The sequence below is a fragment of the Entelurus aequoreus genome, linkage group LG02 (assembly GCF_033978785.1).
Source record: "Entelurus aequoreus isolate RoL-2023_Sb linkage group LG02, RoL_Eaeq_v1.1, whole genome shotgun sequence".
Classification (NCBI taxonomy): Eukaryota; Metazoa; Chordata; class Actinopteri; order Syngnathiformes; family Syngnathidae; genus Entelurus; species Entelurus aequoreus.
Window position 1 is genome coordinate 39553926 of NC_084732.1, and position 15076 is coordinate 39569001.

General features: G+C 41.9%; 1 protein-coding gene across 1 annotated transcript in view; it reads left to right on the plus strand.

Annotated features, from left to right (window-relative positions):
- The window catches only part of prrg4 (proline rich Gla (G-carboxyglutamic acid) 4 (transmembrane)), a 29444-nt gene that overhangs the window by 9616 nt on the left and 4752 nt on the right, over nt 1-15076 (plus strand). The gene's annotated exons all lie outside the window — the stretch shown is intronic.

Below are 15076 nucleotides of genomic sequence, written 5' to 3' on the forward strand. Positions count from 1 at the left end.
ATGTAATCAACAAAATACAAGCAGTACAAGAGTGAAAGTAGACTTTAGGTTGTACATTGCTGCTACTAATATTGTAAAACAAGTTGCTTCTATACTGCATCTCTGCGTTTCAACCACAACCAGTGGCTGCTCCGTTCTGCTGCGGTGGCAAGTTCTTTAATTGCCTTCCGTTGGGCCTGTCCTCTGATCCCTACTTCCTTCAGGAGCCTTGGGGTGGAACTGGCTACAAAGCCTCTACAGCCCACCTCCACTGGCCACACCTTCACGTTCCAGCCCCGCTTCAGCTTCTAAATTGTGTGCCGTCAGGGCCAGCAAGGCCTTCTCTGCTGGCCTAACATAACCAGAAATCATGATCATAAATAAAGATAAAATTATTTTTTCATTTACTTTCCCTAAATATCTAAAAGTATTCATATTCTCTTCATGTCATATTATGCTCATTCCAGTGCTGTTGTTTTTAGTTTTAGTTTGTATCCTATCAGAATACAGCTAGCTGATGTTGCCATGCTGTACCAAATCTGCAAGAGGCCTTTAGAATCAACAATGCGGTCGTCCGTGCACTGTAAGCGATTGGGCACATACAGTGATAGACAGTTGCGATAGCCAATCAGATCACGAGTTGTTGTCAGTAAGGCCTTCTAGATGGCCTCACGTTGAACGTGACGTTTACGCGTCCTGTGATTGGATATTCATCGGGACTGTTAGCAGATGAATTTGAGAACATAGAGTTGAGAGACAGTTGCGATAGCCATTCAGATCACAAGTTGTTGACAGTAGCCTATCCAAGTAGCCGGATGTTAACGAGACTGTGATGGGATACTCACTTGTCACTCAAAAGTGAGTATCCATTCACAAGTTTCAATTTAGCAGGAAGCGGGAAGTGTTGCGCCGTAGCCAGACCGGGATAGCAGAGAAGGAGAACAAAATGTTGATTAGGTGGCAGATATATATTTGCAAGGCCATTTTCAAGAAGGACATTTAAAGAGAAACTACATCTTGTGAGACGATGTCGGCCAACCCCAGAAGCTAGCTCAGCTGTTCTGGCGATTAAATGCTCGCCATTTCTGCTCGAATAAGCCGACGACGAGGGGTATCGCTGGCTTGTACAGCGTCGTATAGGTCCTACTAATTGTGCGTTCAAATATTTAATTTTTTCACTTTTAATGTTTTTTGCAATTTTAATTTTGATAGTACCACCTAAGATATGTTTTAATGGGCCAGAAAATAACCTGTTTTGTATACTGTTGATGTGATTAGGGTGTAAAGGTCTTCTGTGTAGTACTTATCGAGCAATGGTAATGTCGTAACATCAATTATGGTATTTTGACAGGTAACCTTTGAAGTCGGACATCACTGAAGGCCTAGGTAGGAAACGCACAGGCCGCCACTGCGGAAGCTATTATATATATCTTAAGTATGACAACGAAAAACTGCTAAAGTTTGCAAGGATTCTTAATAGGACTAGTTGTTAAAGATCCCTAAATATTCAGCACAACAATTGAATGAGGTTAGAGATGTCCTCTTGGGTGGGGTGGAATTTGGCAATAATCCCGTGGTGCCACCAGTACGACACATCTTTAGTTGTGTTCCCCGACGTCATTGGGTGTTTCGGCCATTTATCACAAGACACTCTCTGCCGAGGTTGGCCCACTACAAGCTGATCAGACCTGGGTGTGTGTCGCATGGTGGCACCATGTGGTTATTTGTCAGCTCATGCTGCATCTCTGCGTTTCAACCACAACCAGTGGCTGCTCCGTTCTGCTGCGGTGGCAAGTTCTTTAATTGCCTTCCGTTGGGCCTGTCCTCTGATCCCTACTTCCTTCAGGAGCCTTGGGGTGGAACTGGCTACAAAGCCTCTACAGCCCACCTCCACTGGCCACACCTTCACGTTCCAGCCCCGTGCCTCTGCTTCAGCTTCTAAATTGGCATATCGCAGCCTCATCGATGGCGTCTTCCCATGGGACCGTTTTAGCTCAAAGATGAAGACACGGCGGCAGGACATGGACCAGAGGACCAGGTCTGGGCGTAGGTTGGTCGGTGTAATTTCGGGTGGTAAGCTAAGCCTCTGGCTGAGGTCTACCCGCATTTCCCAATCCCGGTCTGCGTTCAGTGGACCTGAGTCTGGAGGTGATGGCTTGGTCCGCCGTTTCTCTCCTTCCCGGATGAAAGTTGTTTTGCGTGGGAAGGTAGCCTGGGCATTTAGAGGCATGGCATTGCTAATTGCTCTGTTATTCTCAAGTTCGGCAGTCAAGCACTTCATTACCTGGTTGTGGCGCCAGGTGTATCTCCCTTGAGTCAGACTGGTCTTGCAACACTACAAGATGTGTTTGAGGGTTGCTGGGGCTGTACACTGCAGACAGGCTGGGTCTTCTCCATACCAGAGATGTAGGTTGGTGGGAGAGGACAAGACATCTTATGTGGCTCTAATGATGAAACTTAATCTATTAGACTCCATGCTCCATATTTCGTTCCACGTGATTTTTCTCCTCTCCACGCCCTCCCACTTCATCCAGCGGCCTTGCTGGGCTTGGGAGACTGCCTTGGCACACCTGGCTGCTTCCTCCTAGTGGCACACTTCCTCCACCACCATGCGCCGCTGTTCGGTTGGAGTTGCCTTTTGCCACATGGGTAGGGATGTTGTTTGATAAGAAATTATCGAGTTCGAGCCTATTATCGAATCCTCTTATCGAACCGATTCCTTATCGATTCTCTTATCGAGTCCAGATAGGTTGTTGTATATGGAAAAAAACACAATATTTGGTTTAACAAATCACTTCACATTCTCTACTGCTCGCTACTATAGTATTACCATATCTGAGTTATTGTGCAGAAATGTGGGGAAATAACTACAAATCTGCGCTACATTCGTTAACCGTGTTACAAAAAAAATTAATTAGACTGATACATAATGTTGGATATAGAGAACATACAAACACTTTATTTATTGAGTCAAAAATATAAAAGTTCGATGATTTGGTAAAATTGCAAACAGCTAAAATGATGTGGGATTAAATGATGGAATGGATTAAGTAAAGAAGTTAAACATTCAATCAATCAATCAATCAATGTTTATTTATATAGCCCTAAATCACAAGTGTCTCAAAGGGCTGTACAAGCCACAACGACATCCTCGGTACAGAGCCCACATACGGGCAAGGAAAAACTCACCCCAGTGGGACGTCGGTGAATGACTATGAGAAACCTTGGAGAGGACCGCATATGTGGGTAACCCCCCCCCCCTCTAGGGGAGACCGAAAGCAATGGATGTCGAGTGGGTCTGACATAACATTGTGAAAGTCCAGTCCACAGTGGATCCAACACATCAGCGAGAGTCCAGTCCACAGCGGGGCCAACAGGAAACCATCCCGAGCGGAGACGGGTCAGCAGCGCAGAGATGTCCCCAACCGATGCACAGGCTAGTGGTCCACCCGGGGTCCCGACTCTGGACAGCCAGCACTTCATCCATGGCCACCGGACCTATGCAACTCCCCCTCGCAAGGGACAGGGGAGAAGAGGAGAGAAGAAAAGAAACGGCAGATCAACTGGTCTAAAAAAGGGGGGTCTATTTAAAGGCTAGATTATACAAATGAGTTTTAAGATGGGACTTAAATGCTTCTACTGAGGTAGCATCTCTAACTGTTACCGGGAGGGCATTCCAGAGTACTGGAGCCCGAATAGAAAACGCTCTATAGCCCGCAGACTTTTTTTTGGCTCTGGGAATCACTAATAAGCCGGAGTTCTTTGAACGCAGATTTCTTGTCGGGACATATGGTACAATACAATCGGCGAGATAGGCTGGAGCTAAACCGTGTAGTATTTTATACGTAAGTAGTAAAACCTTAAACATTGTACTGATATGATCCAGTTTAAGAGGTTGTTCAAATGAATAGTGCTTACAAAGTACAAAGAAGAATAATTATGAGAAATACTTTCAACCTAATTGAAAATAAGATATTCTTCATCTCAGTATATTAATAATGACTGAATTAATTAATTACATATTACAAAACTGTTGTATATACTAATTCACAGATATTTTATTATAAAAAGGTCAGTAAATGATGTATATATTTGTCGGATCATGTTTTGTTTAGTTATGTTCTGTTAGTTTTGGACTTCCTTAGTTGTTTTGTGCACTTCGGGGGTTTGTTTTAGTCACCATGGTTACTTATGATTTTCACCTGCCTTGTACGCGCACCTGTTGCTCATCAGAGACTCTATTTAAGCCTGCCTTTTCCGGTCACTCATCGTGGCTTCATTGTTTGCATTTGCAGCAGTTACGTTGGCATTCTGGTTTTCGAGCTCATGATTCCTGTGCTAAAGTTACCTTAGCTTCTAGTATTCCTGTGCTAAGTAAGTTTTTGCTTTAGCTTCTCGTGCGAACGGCACGCTTTCCTTTTGTTTCGTTCCTGTCTGTTGTAATGTGTATGATTTATGAGAAATAAATCATCTCCTACCTGAACGCTTTCGTCCGGAGCCGTCAGTTTTGCGTCCCGGGAACGAACCGCAGCACGCTGCACCCCACCGTGACAAATGACTGAGCTACGTGACGTCATTTCTTGTGATGTCTCACGGGGAATTTCTTGTCAGGACGGGAGTCGTTCCTAGGGATTCGAATAAAGAACTCTTTTTCTTTACTATAGTGGTCTCGATAACGGGTACCGGTTCTTAAAAAGGGATTTGAGTCCGAGGACTCGGTTTTTTTTTTTATCGAACAACCGGGAAAACCGGTTTCGAGCATCATCCCTACACGTGGGTCCTGTTGCTTTCAAACCAAGGCCCCCTCTGCTATATTGGACATGCCCCACTATATCCCAGTGTCTGAGGGCAGTCTTTGCCACTGCATCTGCTGCAGATGGATTCCATTTCCTCCCGGCCGCTGGGGTTGGAACAGCACCTCTGACGAAAAGGTCCCGGGATTCTGTGAGAGTCATTTCCAGCCTTGATTTGGCACATGATTTGTACTCCTCCACCACGCTTGAGATAGGTAGGGAGAGGGCTTTTTTTTTGATTGATTGAGACTGTTATTAGTAGGTTGCACAGTGAAGTACATATTCCGTACAATTGACCACTAAATGGTAACACCCGAATAAGTTTTTCAACTTGTTTAAGTCGGGGTCCACTTAAATTGATTCATGATACAGATATATACTATCATATATACTATCATCATAATACAGTCATCACACAAGATAATCACATTGAATTATTTACATTATTTACAATCAGGGGTGTGGAGGGGGGGGGGGGGTAGGATATGGACATCAAGTAGTGGACATAGAGAGAGAGAGAGAGAGAGAGAGAGAGAGAGAGAGATCAGAAGGCATAAGAAAAAGTATCTGCATTTGATTGTTTACATTTGATTATTAGCAATCCGGGGAGGGTGTTAGTTTAGGGTTGTAGCTGCCTGGAGGTGAACTTTTATTGCGGTTTTGAAGGAGGATAGAGATGCCCTTTCTTTTATACCTGTTGGGAGCGCATTCCACATTGATGTGGCATAGAAAGAGAATGAGTTAAGACCTTTGTTAGTTCGGGCTCCATTGCCATACTGGCCTACGCTGCTAAGACATCTCGGCAGTCTAAGCCATTTCCTCACTTGTGCATTCACCAGCCTTTCCAGCCGATTGGCATGGGATAGAGCGACCTCATAGATAGGGATGATGTTTGATAAGAAATTATCGAGTTCGAGCCTATTATCGATTCCTCTTATCGAACCGATTCCTTATCGATTCTCTTATCGAGTCCAGATAGGTTGTATATGGAAAAAAACACACAATATTTGATTTAACAAAAGCTCACTTTCATTATATAAGAAAAAAATTAAATCTAATAAATAAATAAATATTGACTGTTACCCCCCTAAAAAATAAAATAAAATAAATAAATATTGACTGTTGTTACCCAAAGTATATTAAGTGGGATTTTTCAGAAAAACAAATATATACAGTAACACAAAAACAACCTGTCTCTGTGATCACTATAGGTGTATAAATAATAATATAGTGTTAAATAAAATCAGTCCCTTGGGCACAAAACTTAAAATAATACAGCTCTCCAAACAGTGCACTTCTGCTACTATTGGACATAACTGTTTGTTATGATGCTTTGACATTTTTGCACTTTATTTCTTTATTGAAAGAAAATTCTATGAAGAGAAAAGTTGTTTGCAAATGTGGTTACAATGCTAAAAAATGAAAAGTTAAAGCTAAAAAAAGAAATACACTTTATTGAGTTAAAATTATTTCTTTATAGGGTAGATGGATAGATAGATGTGATGTTATGTTATGAGCTAGGGAATATAACAACTACACTACCCAAAATGCAACGGGAGTGACGAGCATGAGCGGTAGCCCCGAAAAGTGTTGTTGCAGTCACCACCCGGCAGCTAAGAATGAGGTTATGAGCACCCTGTGAAAGTAAACGTCAAGAACTCAGCCAACACGCCTCGTCTGCATTATTTATAATTAGACAGACAACACATATACAGTGTGATTTTGTTTTGTTTACAAGGAAAGAAAAACAAAAGTTAAAAAAGGGAGATGTCATATATGTTGTATATATATGTATGTGCTGCGGTTGCTTTAAGAACGTTGCGACAGCTGCCGTAAAGGAGGTGCGTTGCTAGCCTGGTTGCTATGTTTCCGGTTGGTCGTAAAAGTGTTCGTCTTTGTACCCTGCTCAAATCTCTCAGTAAAGTTATTCATTGGATTATACCTTTTGTTTTGAACTTTATTACACCTTGGAGCGCTTTTTCTGGTCCATTGTTTTTCCTGCTTTCCCTATCTGCGCCTAATGACTGAGCTACGTGACGTAATTTCTTGTGATGTCTCAAGGGGCATTTCTGGTCGGGACGGGATTCGTTCCCAGGGATTCGAATAAAGAACCAACTCTTTTTCTTTACTATAGTGGTCTCGATAACGGGTACCGGTTCTCAAAAAGGGATTTGAGTCCGAGGACTCGGTTCTTTTCTTATCAAACAACCGGGAAAACCGGTTTCGAGTATCATCCCTACTCATAGATGGAAATTGGCCACATGAGACGGGGCAGCAGCCCAAACTGAAAGCACCACAGCTTAAGCTTCCCAGGGAGAGAGGTGTTATTGTTCTGCTTGTGGCCGCTGATTGTATCTTGCCTGAGTTGGTCCACCTGCTTCGAGTCTTTGAGTACTGCGCTATACCAGCGGCCAAGGCTTTTGATAGGCTTTTCCAGAACTGTTGGTATTGGCTCGTTGTTGATATGGAACCTCTCATTGGTGAGCTGGCCCTTGATGATGGAGATACTGCGGGATTTGCTTGGTTTAATCTCCATTCATGCCCATTTGAAGTATCCCTGGAGTTTATCCAGCAGGCGTTTGGAGCATGTGGTTGTTGTTGTTGTCGTCATGTCGTCCATGTACGCCCTTACTGGAGCAAGACGCAGCCCGGTCTTCAACCGCTCCCCTCCAACCACCCATCGGGATGCTCGAATAATAGAATAAGTACCGTAATTTCCGGACTATAAGCCGCTACTTTTTCCCCTCGTTCTGGTCCCTGCGGCTTATACAACGGTGCGGCTTATTTATGGCCTGTTCTTCTCCGACACCGACGAAGAGGATTTCGGTGGTTTTAGTACGCAGGAGGAAGACGATGACACAATGATTAAAGACTGACTTTTCATATACCGGTGGGCTGGTTATTTTGATAACGTACAGGCGAGCACTTTGTATTACTTTGCACCGTTGTATTATTTGTACTCTGCACGAATGTTGTTCGCCATGTCAAAGATGTGAAAGTTTGATTGAATGATTGAAAGATTTATTGTTAATAAATGGGACGCTTTGCGTTCCCAAACAGTCATCTCTGTCCCGACAATCCCCTCCGTGGTAGCAGGAACCCCTATATACTACGGTAATTACACATCAAAACCCTGCGGCTTATAGTCGGGTGCGGCTTATATGTGGAGCAATCTGTATTTTCCCCTAAATTTAGCTGGTGCGGCTTATAGTCAGGTGCGGCTTATAGTCCGGAAATTACGGTAAATAGATTTGATCAAAATAGTATCAATCTCACTGCCAGAGACGTCATCGCATGACGTAGAGGTAGGGACCGCAGATCCATTCATCACTAACAAGAATGCAAATCATGCAGAATTTGTGAGAGCCAACAACAATTACTTTGGGAAAAAGTATGATCCAGAAACTCGTATTGTTGATCCTGAATATAAGGAGGATGAGCTACAAGTTTTAGAAGCTCTGCTTAACAGATCCAGCATTAGTGAAACACTAAGCATCATGTAGCAGTATTGCAAAGAGCTAAACAGAAAATACAAACTACAAACATAATAAAGCGATAGCTTACTGTACAATGTCTGCTCTTACTTCGATGACAACTGTTAAGAGGTCCATATCTTCCCGTTTATATGAAGAAATAATCATAATGCACACAAAGGGTTAACAAGGAAAAGTCTCCCTGCAGACACTGTCTTCGGTTGTGTGTGTTTGTCTCCATCTCCGGGTGTGAATTGAATGTCACTGATGAACAACTTCTAGATTCATGGCTAAATCCTCCTAATATCCAGATGAGAGACATTATTTCTAATTTAGAATAACTTAGATGAGCAGAGACACGATGATGCGGGAGCAGCAGAACATCGCAGCCAGCTCACAGTAAAGCAGCAGAGGGTTACTTAGCTGTGTGTTATCAATCCGCCGCTAAAAATAGTTCATCTGTGTTAGCACTTATAATAACAACATTGCTAATATTTGGTTAATATTCAGGTCACGATATGTATATAGAGTATTGTTGTCGGGTTTTAGATGATTATTTAGAGGGTTTTGTGGGCGTAATAGGGAGAGCCCCTATTGACGGACTATTTATGTATTTATTTACGACTTAAAATGCATGAAAAAAAGAAAAAATATGTGTTCATGTCTTACATATAGGGATTGTGACTGATAGACAGCACATCTCTCTCAAATTTTTGAGTACTTCCAGTATGACTGATCTGATGCTATGATCAGAGTGCAGAAGCGTGACTCCAGTGACGTCAATCTACGGAAATTACTGAAGACGTTAGGAGCAGAATATTCAAAATGGCTGACTGAATTTGTGGCATTTTGTGATGTTTAGACGGTATTTTCACATACTTTGCCGATTGTAAATACAATTGGATATGGTTTAATGGATATAATAAAACACAATTAAGCATGTAAAGCCAACTTGTTTTGCCACTCTACTGGTACTTTAAAGGCCTACTGAAATGACATTTTCTTATTTAAACGGGGATAGTAGATCCATTTCTATGTGTCATACTTGATCATTTCGCGATATTGCCATATTTTTGCTGAAAGGATTTAGTAGAGAACATCGACGATAAAGTTTTGGTCGCTGATAAAAAAAGCCTTGCCTGTACCGGAAGTAGCGTGACGTCACAGGTTGAACATTTGCACATTGTTTACATCAGCAGCGAGAGCGATTCGGACCGTGAAAGCGACGATTACCCCATTAATTTGAGCCAGGATGAAAGATTTGTGGATGAGGAACGTGAGAGTGAAGGATTAGAGTGCAGTGCAGGACGTATCTTTTTTCGCTCTGACTGTAACTTAGGTACAAGGGATCATTGGATTCCACACTCTCCTTTTTCTATTGTGGATCACGGATTTGTATTTTAAACCACCTCGGATACTATATTATCTTGAAAATGAGAGTCGAGAACGCGAAATGGACATTCACAGTGACTTTTATCTCCACGACAATACATCGGCGAAACACTTTAGCTACGGAGCTAACGTGATAGCATCGTGCTTAACTGCATATAGAAACAGACGAAATAAGCCCCTGACTGGAAGGATAGACAGAAGATCAACAATACTACCAAACTCTGGACCTGTAACCACACGGTTAATGCTGTACCGCCTGGCGAAGCCTAGCAATGTTGTTGCTTACGACGCCATTGAAGCTAACTTAGCTACGGGACCTCGACAGAGAGCTATGCTAAAAACATTAGCTCTCCACCTACGCCAGCTCTCATCTGCTCATCACCACCCGTGCTCACCTGCGTTCCAGCGATCGACGGCGCGACAAAGGACTTCACCACGATGATCGGTGCGGTCGGCGGCCCGGAGACGGAGGAAGTCAAGGTGAGGACAGCGGCGCGGCGGCGGGCGTTGTAGCTTTCGACGACACCCCGGTCGCCATCAGAGTCGGCAAGAAACATATATTTCCCCAAAGTTACGTACGTGACATGCACATAGCGCCACGCACGTACGGGCAAGCGATCAAATGTTTGGAAGCCAAAGCTGTACTCACGGTAGCACGTCTGCTATCCAACTCAAAGTCCTCCTGGTTGTGTTGCTGCAGCCAGCCGCTAATACACCGATCCCACCTACAGCTTTCATCTTTGCAGTCTCCATTGTTAATTGAACAAATTGCAAAAGATTCACCAACCCAGATGTCCAGAATACTGTGGAATTTTGCGATGAAAACAGAGCTGTTTGTATTGGGATACAATGGTGTCCCAATACTTCCGTTCAACAATTGACGTCACGCGCATACGTCATCATACATAGACGTTTTCAGCCGGAAGTTTCCCAGGAAATTTAAAATTGCACTTTATAAGTTAACCCGGCCGTATTGGCATGTGTTGCAATGTTAAGATTTCATCATTGATATATAAACTATCAGACTGCGTGGTCGGTAGTAGTGGGTTTCAGTAGGCCTTTAAATTTAGGCTATATAAGTTCCATTATGATTGCCAAAGAAAACCTCTGTGGTCATTCTTTAAAGGCCTACTGAAACCCACTACTACCGACCACGCAGTCTGATAGTTTATATATCAATGATGAAATCTTAACATTGCAACACATGCCAATACGGCCGGGTTAACTTATAAAGTGCAATTTTAAATTTCCCGGCAAACTTCCGGCTGAAAACGTTTCGATATGATGACGTTTGCGCGTGACGTCAATGGTTGAACCGGAAGTCTTGGGACACATTGTATCCCAATACAAACAGCTCGTTTTCATCGCAAAATTCCACAGTATTTTGGACATCTGTGTTGGTGAATCTTTTGCAATTTGTTCAATTAACAATGGAGACTGCAAAGAAGAAAGCTGTAGGTGGGATCGGTGTATTAGCGGCTGGCTGCAGCAACACAACCAGGAGGACTTCGAGTTGGATAGCAGACGCGCTATCCGACGCTAGCCGCCGACCGCATCGATGATCGGGTGAAGTCCTTCGTCGCGCCGTCGATCGCTGGAACGCAGGTGAGCACGGGTGTTGATGAGCAGATGAGGGCTGGCGTAGGTGGAGTGCTAATGTTTTTAGCATAGCTCTGACGAGGTCCCGTAGCTAAGTTAGCTTCAATGGCGTCGTTAGCAACAGCATTGCTAGGCTTCGACAGGCGGCACAGCATTAACCGTGTGGTTACAGGTCCAGTGTTTGGTTCAGTGTCTCCTGATAGTAGTATTGTTGATCTTCTGTCTATCCTTCCAGTCAGGGGCTTATTTATTTTGTTTCTATCTGCATTTAAGCACGATGCTATCACGTTAGCTCCGTAGCTAAAGTGCTTCACCGATGTATTGTTGTGGAGATAAAAGTCACTGTGAATGTCCATTTCGCGTTCTCGACTCTCATTTTCAAGAGGATATAGTATCCGAGGTGGTTTAAAATACAAATCCGTGATCCACAATTGTAAAAGGAGAAAGTGTGGAATCCAATGAACCCTTTTACCTAAAATATGGTCAGAGCGAAAAAAGATACGTCTTGCACTGCACTCTAGTCCTTCACTCTCACGTACCTCATCCACAAATCTTTCATCCTCGCTCAAATTAATGGGGTAATCATTGCTTTCTCGGTCCGAACAATGGGGAAATGTGAGGAGCCCTTCAACCTGCGACATCACGCTACTTCCGGTACAGGCAAGGCTTTTTTTATCAGCGACCAAAAGTTGCGAACTTTATCGTCGATGTTCTCTACTAAATCCTTTCAGCAAAAATATGGCAATATCGCGAAATGATCAAGTATGACACATAGAATGGATCTGCTATCCCCGTTTAAATAAAAAAAAATCATTTCAGTAGGCCTTTAAAGCAGATCAGATTTTTTTGCTTGTCCGCTGTTGTTTTTTTCTGCTCCGGGCTCATGCCATGGACTGATTGATCACCATTAAAGATGATTGGACAAAAAAAGGCTCCAACATGTGTGGGTGGGATTTCTTGGCCTCTGTACCCTTTCATTGGCCCATTTCGCCAAAAAGCCTTGACAGACAAGGCACAGACTGAGCCAATCAGTCGTGTCCTTTCTGCCTCTGCGGTGTGTCGGGCTATGGTGTCCGGAGAGGAGTTGTAAAGGGCTGCAAATGACCAAAGATTGTTTATCGAGAGAGGATGCTCTACCACACAGCACACTTTGATAAACTCGCGGACTGACTTGCGCTAGCTCGCTAGCATAAATGCTAACATGAATAAAAAATAAATTAATGTAGTTTCCCCATTGAGAAAATACATACCCCAATCTAAACTTCTATAGACACATTGCTGTCTGAGCAATTAAGCTATTCAGTGCACATTGAACCTACAAGCTGTGCTGTCTTAAAACAAAGTGTTCAATATATACTTAGAAGAATATGACGGTGCGTTCAAGGACCGCTTAACAGAGTTGGACACCAAAACGCCCAATAGAACACCCTTAGCAGTGAAACAAAAGAAACACAAAACATGCAAAATAGTAGGCTTTCTTACAGTGGGTCTATTTATAAAAATAAAATAAAAATCCAAATATATCAACACATTCAACAATACCGCAACAATAACTATGATAATTGTGGTAACAATAACAGTTATATAAAAATTTCATACACCCCTAATTACGAACAATTAATAACATTCATATTTGACGTATTATGTTTTTTAATTGCATTGATCTAATTTTTTATTCCTAACATTACTGTTGTCTTGCTCTCTTCTTTTGCTTGACAAAGAGCAACAACACTACCGCTGTGTGGCACAATGATAGTCAGCAAAAAAGAGGTCCCGCTCTGTCAGGAAACATGTAAGCAACTTTAAATAGTGGTGATAGGATGAATTATGTCTAACAAATAATGTTAAATATTCATAATGCACTTAAAGACTATCAGAATTGTGTTTATGCCTAGTATGAGTCTTGTTTTTAGCTAAGATTAGACAATGTTTTTTAAAGAGAATGTGCAGCGCTATATTAGACAAGGTATGAAGAAATAGCGTCACTTCTGTGTTACATGACACATTATACTATTATAATACACATTTGCATCAAGATATAGGGCATCCCGAAAGTATCCAGAGCGCTTCCCTTTTGCACATGTTGTTATGTTACAGCCTTAGTCTAAAATGGAATAAAATATTTTTTTTCCTCAAAATTCTACACATAGTACCCCATAATGACAATGTGAAAACGTTTTTTTAGAAATTTTTGCAAATGTATTAAAAATAACAAAAACTAAAGCATGAAGTTCAAAAGTGAGATCAAGTGGAACTGATCATCTTTGTGATGTTCCTACAACATAATTGGAGTCCACCTGTGGTTCAATTCAGTTTGCTGGACATGATTTGGGAAGGCACATATCTGTGTGTATATATTAGAGGTCACGGTTCGGTTCATTTTCGGTACAGTAAGAAAACAACAAAATATAAATGTTTGGGTTATTTATTTACCAAATTTGCAAAATCTTCCACCAAAAATATTTTTCTTAGTGGAATATTTGATGTGAAGTAATCGGAACCTTGGATAGGTCAGTAATTCATAATAACATTGATTTTGATTCAATATTAGGTTTTGAGCAATGACAGTTTGAAAGAAAAAAAAACAGCATTGTTTTATTAGTCAACATTGCAACTTTTTCAAAATTACATTTAACCTTTAAGCTTTTTTATTTCACTTTTGTTATGTTTTTGTTTATTTTAATAGTATTTTTAGAATGTGCCGTGGGCCTTTAAAACATTAGCTGTGGGCCGCAAATGGCCTCCGGGGCACACTTTTGACACCCCTGCTATAGATAATAAAAAATTAAATCTGATAAATCTATGGATAAAAAGCGGAGCCTGGCGACGCATGCGCGTTTATCATAACTCTCTTTCTCTCTCTGTCTCTGCCCCTCCCTCACGAATGTTGCTGCGCCCACAATTTGTTTTGTTTTTAACCCCTTCTTAACCCTGAACGTACATTGAAAATACACGCAACCCTAACTCAAAATGCCGGACATTTGAGGCATTTAAGAAACTCCGCCCTGACAGCGCCGCAAAAGAGGACATGTCTGGTGAAAAGAGGACGTATGGTCAGTCTATCGTAGCCCCTTAGCTGCTAGCATGCCGTGTGTTGTGCCTCAGTGTGCATTGTTTACACAACGTACGTTACGCTACTTAATATGTCCGTGTGGAAACTCGTTCGGTACACCTCTGAACTAAAACGGTTCAATACAAATACACGTACCGTTACACCCCTAATATGTATATATATATGTATATATATATATATATATATATATATATATATATATATATATATATATATATATATATATATATATATATATATATATATATATGTGTATATATATACTGTATGTATATATATTATATGTGTATATATATATTATATATATATATATATATGTCTTAATTAGATTATCCAAAAAATAGTGCTCGATACCGTGGTAGAGCGCAATATATCTGTGTGGGAAAAATCACAAGACTACTTCATCTCTACAGGCCTGTTTCATGAGGGGATCCCTCAATCATCAGGAGATTTTAATAGAAGCGTTCACATACCATGGTTTATATAGGACACAGAACGGGTAGGTACAGGCAGGCGTAGGGGCGTGGTGAAGGGCTCATGTGTTACCTAGGAGGCCGCCTGCCTCCAGACAGAGCGACTCCAAAACCGACAAAGGCTGCAACTGCCGCAAGAAACCTGATTGCCCTCTCAACGAGGGGTGCTTACAATCATCAGTCGTTTACCAATCAAAGGTAACACGCAAGGACATTAACACATCCGACACATATGTAGGATTAACTGAGGGTGAATTCAAAGCCAGATGGAACAATCACAAGGCTTCTTTCAGA